This window comes from Bombina bombina, chromosome 5 (assembly GCF_027579735.1).
Source record: "Bombina bombina isolate aBomBom1 chromosome 5, aBomBom1.pri, whole genome shotgun sequence".
Taxonomy (NCBI): domain Eukaryota; kingdom Metazoa; phylum Chordata; class Amphibia; order Anura; family Bombinatoridae; genus Bombina; species Bombina bombina.
This window is the reverse complement of record NC_069503.1, coordinates 994,339,690-994,351,725: the sequence shown is the minus strand read 5'-3', so window position 1 is coordinate 994,351,725 and position 12,036 is coordinate 994,339,690.

The window sequence follows — 12,036 nt, the reverse complement described above, 5'->3', positions numbered from 1 at the left end:
GCTGGTTTTGACGGCTAACGCCAAACTCTAAATCTAGCCGTATGAAAGTACAAGACTGGGATATATATATATATATATATATATATATATATATATTTATTTTTTTACATAAGAACCAAATTGCTTACTCTTAAATCCCTATTTTTATTTTATTTTTTCAAAACGTGCACACTGGGAGGAATGATAATTAATGACACTTAAACAATGACATTACATGAACCATATATAATTTAAGAATGTACATCTGTTGAAAATTAAGTTCATATTTTAGTCATAGCTTCCAAATACTAAATTTAATGACATTAGATATTTTTTCTATTGAAATACATTTATTCTGCTCCTATATACTTTTATTTCAGAGGGTGGTCCTCACATACTCTAACTAGAATATGACAAATATCTAAAAAAACCTCTGATTACTATTAACCGTAATCACCCTATGACTCATATTTTGGATGGAGTAAATAGCTTAGATTATTTCATGCTGATTTACTTACAAAGAAATGTGATTCAACTCTATTGAGCTTAAAAAGACACAACTAATGTAAGCACAACATTGTTTTTTTTTGTTCAAGATATATTGATAAGATTGGTTACTGGTATTTTGTTGGTAGTTTTATTTACTGCCAGCAAGGTAGGCTCAAGTAAGCATTAGTTTGATCACTAAGAAAGCCTATCTTGAGTAGTGGCGTAAGTTTGGAAGTATTCCAAGCCACAGACATCTAACATGTCACAAAGCTTATATTAATTATATAGGTATGCAAGAAGACATTTCTCTAGCAGCTGTTTTAAATAAATGGCTTCAATTTGACTTTCAATGCTTTGGTTTTAATAGGATCTCTCATCTGATGGTTTCACATTATCACTTGGATAGTATTCAGATATGTAGAGATCTACTGATATCCAAGGTTATAATTTTTTTAAATTACTGGGAATTCTTTCACAGATTCCTTGTTTTTTTTCAAGTTACATACAGCTTTCTTTTATTATCAAGGATTATAGAGGACTGTTTAATTAAAAAAAAGTACCTGGAAAGACTTACAGCCTGCAAGATAATAAATAATAAGTCTTAGTTTGTTATTTGTTTTTTAATAAAAAATATAATGGTATTTAAACATTTGGATACAAAATACTACAAATATTTGCAACTGTGGTTCCACAGAGTAACATATTGGCAAACGGTTTCTAATAAATAGGATTGATTTAAGCGTTCTTCCTTAATTAAACTATATTACATTCTGTAATATTTATTATTATTATTTATTTATCTATTTGTAAAGTATCTTCTGATTCTGTAGAGCTGATATTAGCTTTATACAAGTAAAAATAAACTAACAGATATTATTCCTGTAGATATCACAGCATAAATTACATGGGCATTTGGCAGCTTCATTAGCTGCTGAATGAGGAACTAGGCGGCCCCTTGTTGACTTCAGCTCTTTTCAGAGCTAGATTTATGATTGTGAAAAATCACTACACTAAGATCTGGATTTGCACAGATCTTACTGGGGTGATCTTTCACAAGCATAAATCCAGCTCCGAAAAGAACCAAAGTCAACAAGAGGCCACCTAATGAAGCTGCCAAATGCCCATGTCTAGCAGAAACACAGCAATACAAATAATAAAAGTAATATTCATGTAGTTATCTATCAGTACAACTGTAAGTGTACAGAGGAAAACATATGTGCAATGCACAAATGAATTAAGCTGTGGAATTGTGCTCTGCATTACTTATTAAGGATTTTCTATCTTAGTTCTCCATTCCCAGCTATAAACCCCACAATTATCACTAACCCATACCATTCCCTTAAACCACAAATAACGACAGACACATGTATTGGAGGTTTGAAAAGGTCACAGATTTATTTAATCAAACCAGATACATTGACTTTATGGCAGAATTATGAGCAGTCCTCATTAAATTGTCAAATCATAAATCACATCATAAACCAAATAATAACCAAATTAAGACCACATCAAAAATTCCCAAATGCACTAGCATTGTCAAGAAATAAGCTGCCTCATGTGACCAAGTAGGGTAAATAACAAGCTAGAAGATCTGCAGACTTGGAGGGCATATGAGTTTGACCGACAGACCACCACTCCACAGACCTCCTCCCATTATCACTTCATCCATATTTTGCAACCACCAAAATAGAGGACCCTCTTTTTCTGCCCACCTCAAATACCATTGTGTCCCTTTCTTACCTTATCTAAGCTCTGCATCACACTTCTGATGTCCTCCAGAAAGATATTATTGCCCACCTTCGAAAGGTAAACCCCATCATCTCTATACATCTTCTCACACCGATCAGGGGATAGTCTAATACCTTACCCCCTACTTCTGCCATTACTCTCATTCTTGCCTGATTCACTTTATACCTGCACTTCTAAGCTCCCGTCTGTGTTATGCAGTCTCTCCACACAAGCCTGGAAATTACACTAGATCAGACATTTTTTTAATCTCCTCCTGGAGCTCAATAGAAGGCACTGTTCCTATGTCATTACCTCCCAATTGCATGATAAGAATATCAAGCTTACCCCACTTCCTTCTGGATACTTGAGATGCCTTTTAAAACAGACTCCGCTTCATTCCCCACTTCCCTATCCATCTAATCCCTACCTTTCTAGAGCTAAAACCCAAGTTCACTCCCTACTTGGTAGTTGCAGCATGTATCGCTAACCAATGCATGCAGGAGTGTCCCAGAATGAATACTCTCAATGCTCTAACTGTAATAAACTGTTAAAAGGTTAATATCAATATGATCACACAAAAACATCAACTAATAAAATGCAATCATTAATATATATCGGGCCTATTTATCAAAGCGTCAACTGAAAATACGCTGGAATTTTGCATCGTATTTGTCGCGAGATTGATCCGTCGTAGTTATCAAAGCATTAAGATTGGCAAATGTTGAAATTTGTGACGTAAAATACGATTCCGCATTCTCAATCTGACGCAGATCAATGCGAGTTGAAACCCGTTGTATTTGAGCGGAATTGTGTTCATTCGCCCTCCTCAACAACACTATTTGAAGCTCTCACTAAGTTATCAAAAATTCTACATTAACGCTCGAGTCTTTTTCCAACTCAGCGTACCTAGTTTTCAATCCGCCACCCTTGAGGTCGCGGATGCCATAGAAGTCAATAGGAGTCTGAAAACGCAGAAAGCTTATGTTCGATGCAGCAAGAGAATAAAGCATATGACATAATAAAAGTAAATTAGAAACTTTATTACATTTGTATTCCCTTTCTAATGCAAACAATATTATTGCTCCACATTTTGTGCACTAGTAGATATAGGGATAAAAATGAAAAATACTTTACTACTTATGGATTATGTTACAACTTTGTCTCTCATTACAAAGCAAGGGGACAATATTATTTCTACAAATTTGGTGCAAAGGTTTGCCCCAAAATTGTTGCACTAATAGATATAAAGATAAAAATAAATTAAATATACAACATAATATAGCTAACTTCCTTTTAATTTTTTGGAACAATCTATATGCACCATGTTTAAGCCATGTAATACAAGTCACACTCTTCACTTTGCGCTATATTTGATTAAACACTTTTTGCACCAATTATGATGCAAACTCCTAAACAACCCACACACTAGTGATTTTTTCCACCACTTTTGATTGGAATATGCATAATCACATGATTTATGACATCAGCCAATCTGATTCTAATACACATTGTAAACTAGCACTAACAAATTAAATTGCTCGATACTTGTGTCATTGATCACTCATCAGAACTTGTAAGTGCCATTTGTTCCTTCTCTTGAATTTCTTTTTCAGCAAGAAATTTCATTTTATATGCCAGCCCATTTTATAACACATCTGTAGGGGTGGTTTTTAAAAATAGATTGCAATCAGAAGGGGTTAGACAGGTGCAGAGAGAAAACTGGCCCAGCTCTTAAAGGGACAGGAAACCCCAAAATATTCTTTCATGATTTGGATAGAACATACAATTTTTTTTTCAATAATAATTTTTATTGAGGTAGTAATTCCCATAACATCGATGAGCAAATCAACATAAATTCAGATTATACATTAAGCAGGGAATATGGTAAATCATAAGCGGAGTAATTCTAGGCAGAGTATCTTAAATTACATATTACTGCATTATGGTAAACACTTAACCAGTCGTGAAGAGGGTTTAAAGAAGATGCTCATAATATAGCAGCATATAACCTAATTTTTATGAATAATTCTAACGGGACATGCAATGAATAGTTATAACACCTGAGTATACAGTATTGAAAATCCCACTATTGGATCTGTATCGGTAACCGGGTGGGAAACGAGAGAGATGGGAGGGGGGGAGAAGCAGGGAGAGAGAGAGAGAAAAAAAGGAAACACACCTTTGAGGAAGAGGGACGTCAGGAGGTAAGTGCATTAGTACTGTTAAGATTAGCCTGTAAACTGATCTAGCCATGGGGTCCAGATCTCATAGTAGAACCCCACCCTGTCCAGTACTCTGTATGAGTGTAGTTCCATCTGTTTGATGTATTGTATGATGGAGAGAGTTTGTGAAAAAGTTGGTGGGTCTTTACTTTTCCAGTATCTGGCTATTGCCTGCTTAGTGGCCATAAGGAGGTAGATTGTTAGCACCTCAGTGGCTGGATTTAGGTTTGACATCGGCATGTGGAGTAAGCATACTTCCGTTGTGAATAGGATGTTAACACCCAGCTGATTAAGGGTGGCGTGCAAAGAGGGTGAACTTTAGGACAAGTCCACCACATATGTAGGGTCGTGCCCAGATGTCCACATTGTCGCCAGCAATTAGGGGATTGTGTGCCAAATATCTTATGGAGTGTATAGGGGAATAGGTGCCATCTAACTAATATTTTATCGTGTAACTCCCATAGAGTGGCACAGTGTAAAAGTTTTTGGTAACTACAATATGCCCATTCCCGGTGTCAGTGTCAGCCGTGAAGCCTATCTCCCATTCCCATTCGTTGTGTTGAGGGATTTTGCTATTCACCTCTGGTTCTAAAAGTAGTCTATAGTGGAAGGATAAGGCGTGTTCGATCTTAAGAGCTTGGGTCCATTTGCTTTCCCATTTAGTTGGAGCTCTTAGGTTCTGTTTGGGATATACCCACAATCTTAACCATGAGCTCAAGTGGAACGTATACGGGGGGATTTGAAAGCTCAAACACAGCTGAGTGTGTAACAACCAAGAGCCTTGGTCATAGAAATCTGTGACCATCGAGATCTGGAGACCAAGCCAGGAGTTCATATGCGAGTCTGGGAGACTGAGGGGCAATTTCTGGGTTGTGTCTCACTTGGTCCCAAAATTGGAAGGCATCCCGAAATATGTAATGTAATGTGCTTAGGTCTTTTTTGTAATGTAATGGTTTCCAAATGAGATCAGAAAGTTTTGCACCTAAAGGTAGTAACAAGCTCTCAATGGCGTACCAGAGAGGTGGTTGTTCCGAACCACTCCAATTAAGTATATGTGACAATCGGGCAGCGGTATAGTACAAAATAATGTTTCGGAAGGCTAAGCCTTCATGAGTGAGAAGTCTCTGGAGAGTATGTTTAGAGGTTGTGGGTCTTTTATTTTTCCATAAATAGTTGGTAATGAAGCTCTGAAGCTTGTTTAGGATAGGCCTTGGGATGTTGTATGGGATGCACCGGAATAAATAAGTTATTTTGGGCAGAAAGGAAATCTTTATTGCTGCAATTCTCCCCGTCCAAGAGATCTGCTTAAACTCCAACATAGTCAATAGATTACGAAATTCTGAGAATCTGTCTGAATAGTTTTTAGAGATAGTGATGGAAGGGTCTCCACTCAAGAAAGTTCCCATAATTTTAATGGATTGAGAGTTCCATTGAAATGTATGTATTTTTTGGAGATGGGTCAGCTCTCGTTTGGAGATGTTGACTGAAAGAGCTTCTGTTTTAGTGATATTAAGTTTGTAGAGACTCATCAAACCCAAATTGTTAAGTAGTGTGAAGACTGCGGGGATGGAGATGTCAAGAGTGATGTCATCCGCATACAGGGAAATTTTATGTTGGGATAGTCCTAGTGATATGCCAGTGATATGGTGATCTAGCCTAAAGGCGTGAGCTAAAGGTTCAACAGACAACGCAAAGAGGAGGGGTGAGAGGGGACAACCCTGTCTGGTGCCTTTAGTTATTTTGAAGGGATGAGATTGGAAACCAATGCCTCTGATTGCAGTATAAAGCCTGAACTTCTTGAATAAATACTGTTGGGATATTAAATGCTCTCAGAGTCTCCCAGAGATACTTCATACTCCTGATCCGACAGTGCGGATCAGGTCCAACAGACATCGCTGAATGCGGAGAGCAATACGCTCTCCATATTCAGCATTGCACCAGCAGCTCTTGTGAGCTGCTGGTGCAACACCACCCCCTGCAGACTCACGGCCGCTAGCAGGGGGTATCAATCAACCCAATCGTACTCGATCGGGTTGAATTCCGGCGATTCCTGTCTGCCTCATCAGAGCAGGTGGACAGGGTTATGGAGCAGCGGTCTTTAGACCGCTGCTTCATAACTGCTGTTTCTGGTGAGCCTGCAGGTAGGTAGGCCCCTACTAGTGATGTCACGAACATAAAAATTTGGGTTCGCGAACAGCGAACGCGGACTTCCAAAAAAGTTTGCTAACGGGCGAACCGGGCTAACCGCCATAGACTTCAATAGGCAGGCGAATTTTAAAACCCAAAGGGACTCTTTCTGGCCACAATAGTGATGGAAAAGTTGTTTCAAGGGGACTAACACCTGGACTGTGGCATGCTGGAGGGGGATCCATGGCAAAACTCCCATGGAAAATTACATAGTTGATGCAGAGTCTGGTTTTAATCCATAAAGGGCATAAATCAGCTAACATTCCTAAATTGTTTGGAATAACTTGCTTTAAAACATCAGGTATGATGTTGTATCGATCAGGTAGTGTAAGGGTTACGCCCGCTTCACAGTGCGCAGTGTAGGTGATATACCTGCCCTGACCATGCTTTGCAGACCAGGTATCAGTGGTCAGATGAACCCTTGCCCCAACACTGTGTGCCAGACATGCCATTATAGCAGACTTATATGGCTTTGGCATTGCTTTTTGGTAATTAGAAGGCTGCTAAATGCCACTGCGCACCACACGTGTTTTATGCCCAGCAGTGAAGGGGTTAATTAGGCAGCATGTAGGCAGCTTGTGGAGTTAATTTTAGCTTAAGTGTAGTGTAGTGCTTAAGTGTAGTGTAGTAGACAACCCAAAGTATTGATCTAGGCCCATTTTGGTATATTTCATGCCACCATTTCACCGCCAAATGCGATCAAATAAAAAAACATTGTTCACTTTTTCACAAACTTTAGGTTTCTCACTGAAATTATTTACAAACAGCTTGTGCAATTATGGCACAAATGGTTGTAAATGCTTCTCTGGGATCCCCTTTGTTCAGAAATAGCAGACATATATGACTTTGGCGTTGCTTTCTGGTAATTAGAAGGCCGCTAAATGCTGCTGCGCATCACACATGTATTATGGCTAGCAGTGAAGGGGTTAATTAGGTAGTTTGTAGGGAGCTTGCAGGGTTAATGTTAGCTTTAGTGTAGAGATCAACCTCCCACCTGACACATCAGACCCCCTGATCCCTCCCAAACAGCTCCCTTCCCCCCTACCCCACAATTGTCCAATTTAGTCTGCCAGTACTAAAATAAAAGGTTTTTAAGGGTTTTTTATTTTTTTTAGCATATTTACATATGCTGTGGTGTAGCATCCCCCCTTAGCCCCCAACCTACCTGATCCCCCCAAAACAGATCTCTAACCCTCCCCATCTTCCTTATTGGCGGCCATCTTGGGTACTGGCAGCTGTCTGATATTATTTCACAGTCAAAAAAGTGTTGTTTTTTTTAAATGTACACTACTGTTAAACCAGATATGAGTGGTGGCACTGGGCAAGTGGGCACAGTATACACTGTGAGCCTGACACACACGTTGGCAGGCAGCCAGGCAACTGCAATTAGATTACACATAGGCTGACCATATTTCCTTTAGACAAAACAGGACATTGAGATGTCAAAAATGAGATGGGGTTAATATTCTTTATTCATAGGAAAAAAGTAAGATTTTAACAAAAGTTAACTTTTATGACATGAATATAAACTATTGAGCCAACAATTATCCTTAGCTGAGTTGCCCAAAATCATTGTTACATGGTGGAAGAACTGAGAAAAATGTGGAAATAGTTACTTGATAATGATAACCGTTACTTATAAAGTCTGTAGAACCAGCACTGCAGCAGCGTAATAATTAAACTGCAAAATAAAAAAAAATAAACTACCATCATAGTTTAGTTCTAAACAACATGACAATTACTTTTTTTTATTTTGTTTTATTTTGCAGTTTACATAAGAGTCAATTGTAAGTAGTAAGAAAAGAGTGTGAAAGGTTGAAATATTAAGCAATTTAGTAAGCATAATTAATGACAATTAAATTGATTGACAGGCACAGACACTGGTCTTACATTGGCCGTGCACAATTCTTGCAGAACTTAAACAGTTGATCTACTTGATCACTATGACCTAGATTTGGAGTTTGGCGTTAGCCGTGAAAACCAGCGTTAGAGGCTCCTAACGCTGGTTTTAGGCTACCGCCGGTATTTGGAGTCACTCAAAATAGGGTCTAACGCTCACTTTTCAGCCGCGACTTTTCCATACCGCAGATCCCCTTACGTAAATTGCGTATCCTATCTTTTCAATGGGATCTTTCTAACTCCAGTATTTCGAGTCGTTTCTGACATCTAACGACAAAATTCCAGCCGCAGGAAAAAAGTCAGTAGTTAAGAGCTTTCTGGGCTAACGCCGGTTTATAAAGCTCTTAACTACTGTACTCTAAAGTACACTAACACCCATAAACTACCTATGTACCCCTAAACCGAGACCCCCCCACATCGCCGACACACAAATCATTTTTTTTAACCCCTAATCTGCCGACCACCACCTACGTTATCCTTATGTACCCCTAATCTGCTGCCCCTAACACCGCCGACCCCTGTATTATATTTATTAACCCCTAATCTGCCCCCCTCAACGTCGCCTCCACCTGCCTACACTTATTAACCCCTAATCTGCCGAGCGGACCTGAGCGCTACTATAATAAAGTTATTAACCCCTAATCCGCCTCACTAACCCTATAATAAATAGTATTAACCCCTAATCTGCCCTCCCTAACATCGCCGACACCTAACTTCAATTATTAACCCCTAATCTGCCGACCGGAGCTCACCGCTATTCTAATAAATGTATTAACCCCTAAAGCTAAGTCTAACCCTAACACTAACACCCCCCTAAGTTAAATATAATTTAAATCTAACGAAATTAATTATCTCTTATTAAATAAATTATTCCTATTTAAAGCTAAATACTTACCTGTAAAATAAATCCTAATATAGCTACAATATAAATTATAATTATATTATAGCTATTTCAGGATTAATATTTATTTTACAGGTAACTTTGTATTTATTTTAACCAGGTACAATAGCTATTAAATAGTTAAGAACTATTTAATAGCTAAAATAGTTAAAATAATTACAAATTTACCTGTAAAAGAAATCCTAACCTAAGTTACAATTAAACCTAACACTATACTATCAATAAATTAATTAAATAAACTACCTACAATTACCTACAATTAACCTAACACTACACTATCAATAAATTAATTAAATACAATTCCTACAAATAAATACAATTAAATAAACTTGCTAAAGTACAAAAAATAAAAAAGAACTAAGTTACAAAAAATAAAAAAATATTTACAAACATAAGAAAAATATTACAACAATTTTAAACTAATTACACCTACTCTAAGCCCCCTAATAAAATAACAAAGCCCCCCAAAATAAAAAAATGCCCTACCCTATTCTAAATAACTAAAGTTCAAAGCTCTTTTACCTTACCAGCCCTGAACAGGGCCCTTTGCGGGACATGCCCCAAGAAGTTCAGCTCTTTTGCCTGTAAAAGAAAAAATACAATACCCAAGCCCCCCAACATTACAACCCACCACCCACATACCCCTAATCTAACACAAACCCCCCTTAAATAAACCTAACACTAAGCCCCTGAAGATCTTCCTACCTTATCTTCACCTCACCGGGTTCAACGATCTGTCCAGAAGAGCTCCTCCGATGTCCTGATCCAAGCCCAAGCGGGGGGCTGAAGAGGTCCATGATCCGGATGAAGTCTTCATCCAAGCGGGAGCTGAAGAGGTCCATGATCCGGATGAAGTCTTCTATCAACGGCATCTTCAATCTTCTTTCTTCCGGATCCATCTTGCAGACCTCCGACGCGGAACATCCTGCTGGCCCGACGGACTAACGACGAATGACAGTTCCTTTAAGGGACGTCCTCCAAGATGGCGTCCCTCGAATTCCGATTGGCTGATAGGATTCTATCAGCCAATCGGAATTAAGGTAGGAATATTCTGATTGGCTGATGGAATCAGCCAATCAGAATCAAGTTCAATCCGATTGGCTGATCCAATCAGCCAATCAGATTGAGCTCGCATTCTATTGGCTGATCGCATTCTATTGGCTGATTAAAGGAACCGTCATTCGTCGTTAGTCCGTCGGGCCAGCAGGATGTTCCGCGTCGGAGGTCTGCAAGATGGATCCGGAAGAAAGAAGATTGAAGATGCCGTTGATAGAAGACTTGATCCGGATCATGGACCTCTTCAGCTCCCGCTTGGATGAAGACTTCATCCGGATCATGGACCTCTTCAGCCCCCCGCTTGGGCTTGGATCAGGACATCGGAGGAGCTCTTCTGGACAGATCGTTGAACCCGGTGAGGTGAAGATGAGGTAGGAAGATCTTCAGGGGCTTAGTGTTAGGTTTATTTAAGGGGGGTTTGTGTTAGATTAGGGGTATGTGGGTGGTGGGTTGTAATGTTGGGGGGCTTGGGTATTGTATTTTTTCTTTTACAGACAAAAGAGCTGAACTTCTTGGGGCATGCCCCGCAAAGGGCCCTGTTCAGGGCTGGTAAGGTAAAAGAGCTTTGAACTTTAGTTATTTAGAATAGGGTAGGGCATTTTTTTATTTTGGGGGGCTTTGGTATTTTATTAGGGGGCTTAGAGTAGGTGTAATTAGTTTAAAATTGTTGTAATATTTTTCTTATGTTTGTAAATATTTTTTTATTTTTTGTAACTTAGTTCTTTTTTATTTTTTGTACTTTAGCAAGTTTATTTAATTGTATTTATTTGTAGGAATTGTATTTAATTAATTTATTGATAGTGTAGTGTTAGGTTAATTGTAGGTAATTGTAGGTAGTTTATTTAATTAATTTATTGATAGCATAGTGTTAGGTTTAATTGTAACTTAGGTTAGGATTTCTTTTACAGGTAAATTTGTAATTATTTTAACTATTTTAGCTATTAAATAGTTCTTAACTATTTAATAGCTATTGTACCTGGTTAAAATAAATACAAAGTTACCTGTAAAATAAATATTAATCCTAAAATAGCTATAATATAATTATAATTTATATTGTAGCTATATTAGGATTTATTTTACAGGTAAGTATTTAGCTTTAAATAGGAATAATTTATTTAATAAGAGATAATTAATTTCGTTAGATTTAAATTATATTTAATTTAGGGGGGCGTTAGTGTTAGGGTTAGACTTAGCTTTAGGGGTTAATACATTTATTAGAATAGCAGCGAGATTGGGTCGGCAGATTAGGGGTTAATAATTGAAGTTAGGTGTCGGCGATGTTAGGGAGGGCAGATTAGGGGTTAATACTATTTATTATAGGGTTAGTGAGGAGGATTAGGGGTTAATAACTTTATTATAGTAGCGGTGCGGTGCGGTCGGCAGATTAGGGGTTAATAAGTGTAGGCAGGTGGAGGCGACGTTGAGGGGGGCAGATTAGGGGTTAATAAATATAATATAGGGGTCGGCGATGTTAGGGCAGCAGATTAGGGGTACATAGGGATAATGTAAGTAGCAGCGGTTTACGGAGCGGCAGATTAGGGGTTAATAATAATATGCAGGGGTCAGCGATAGCTG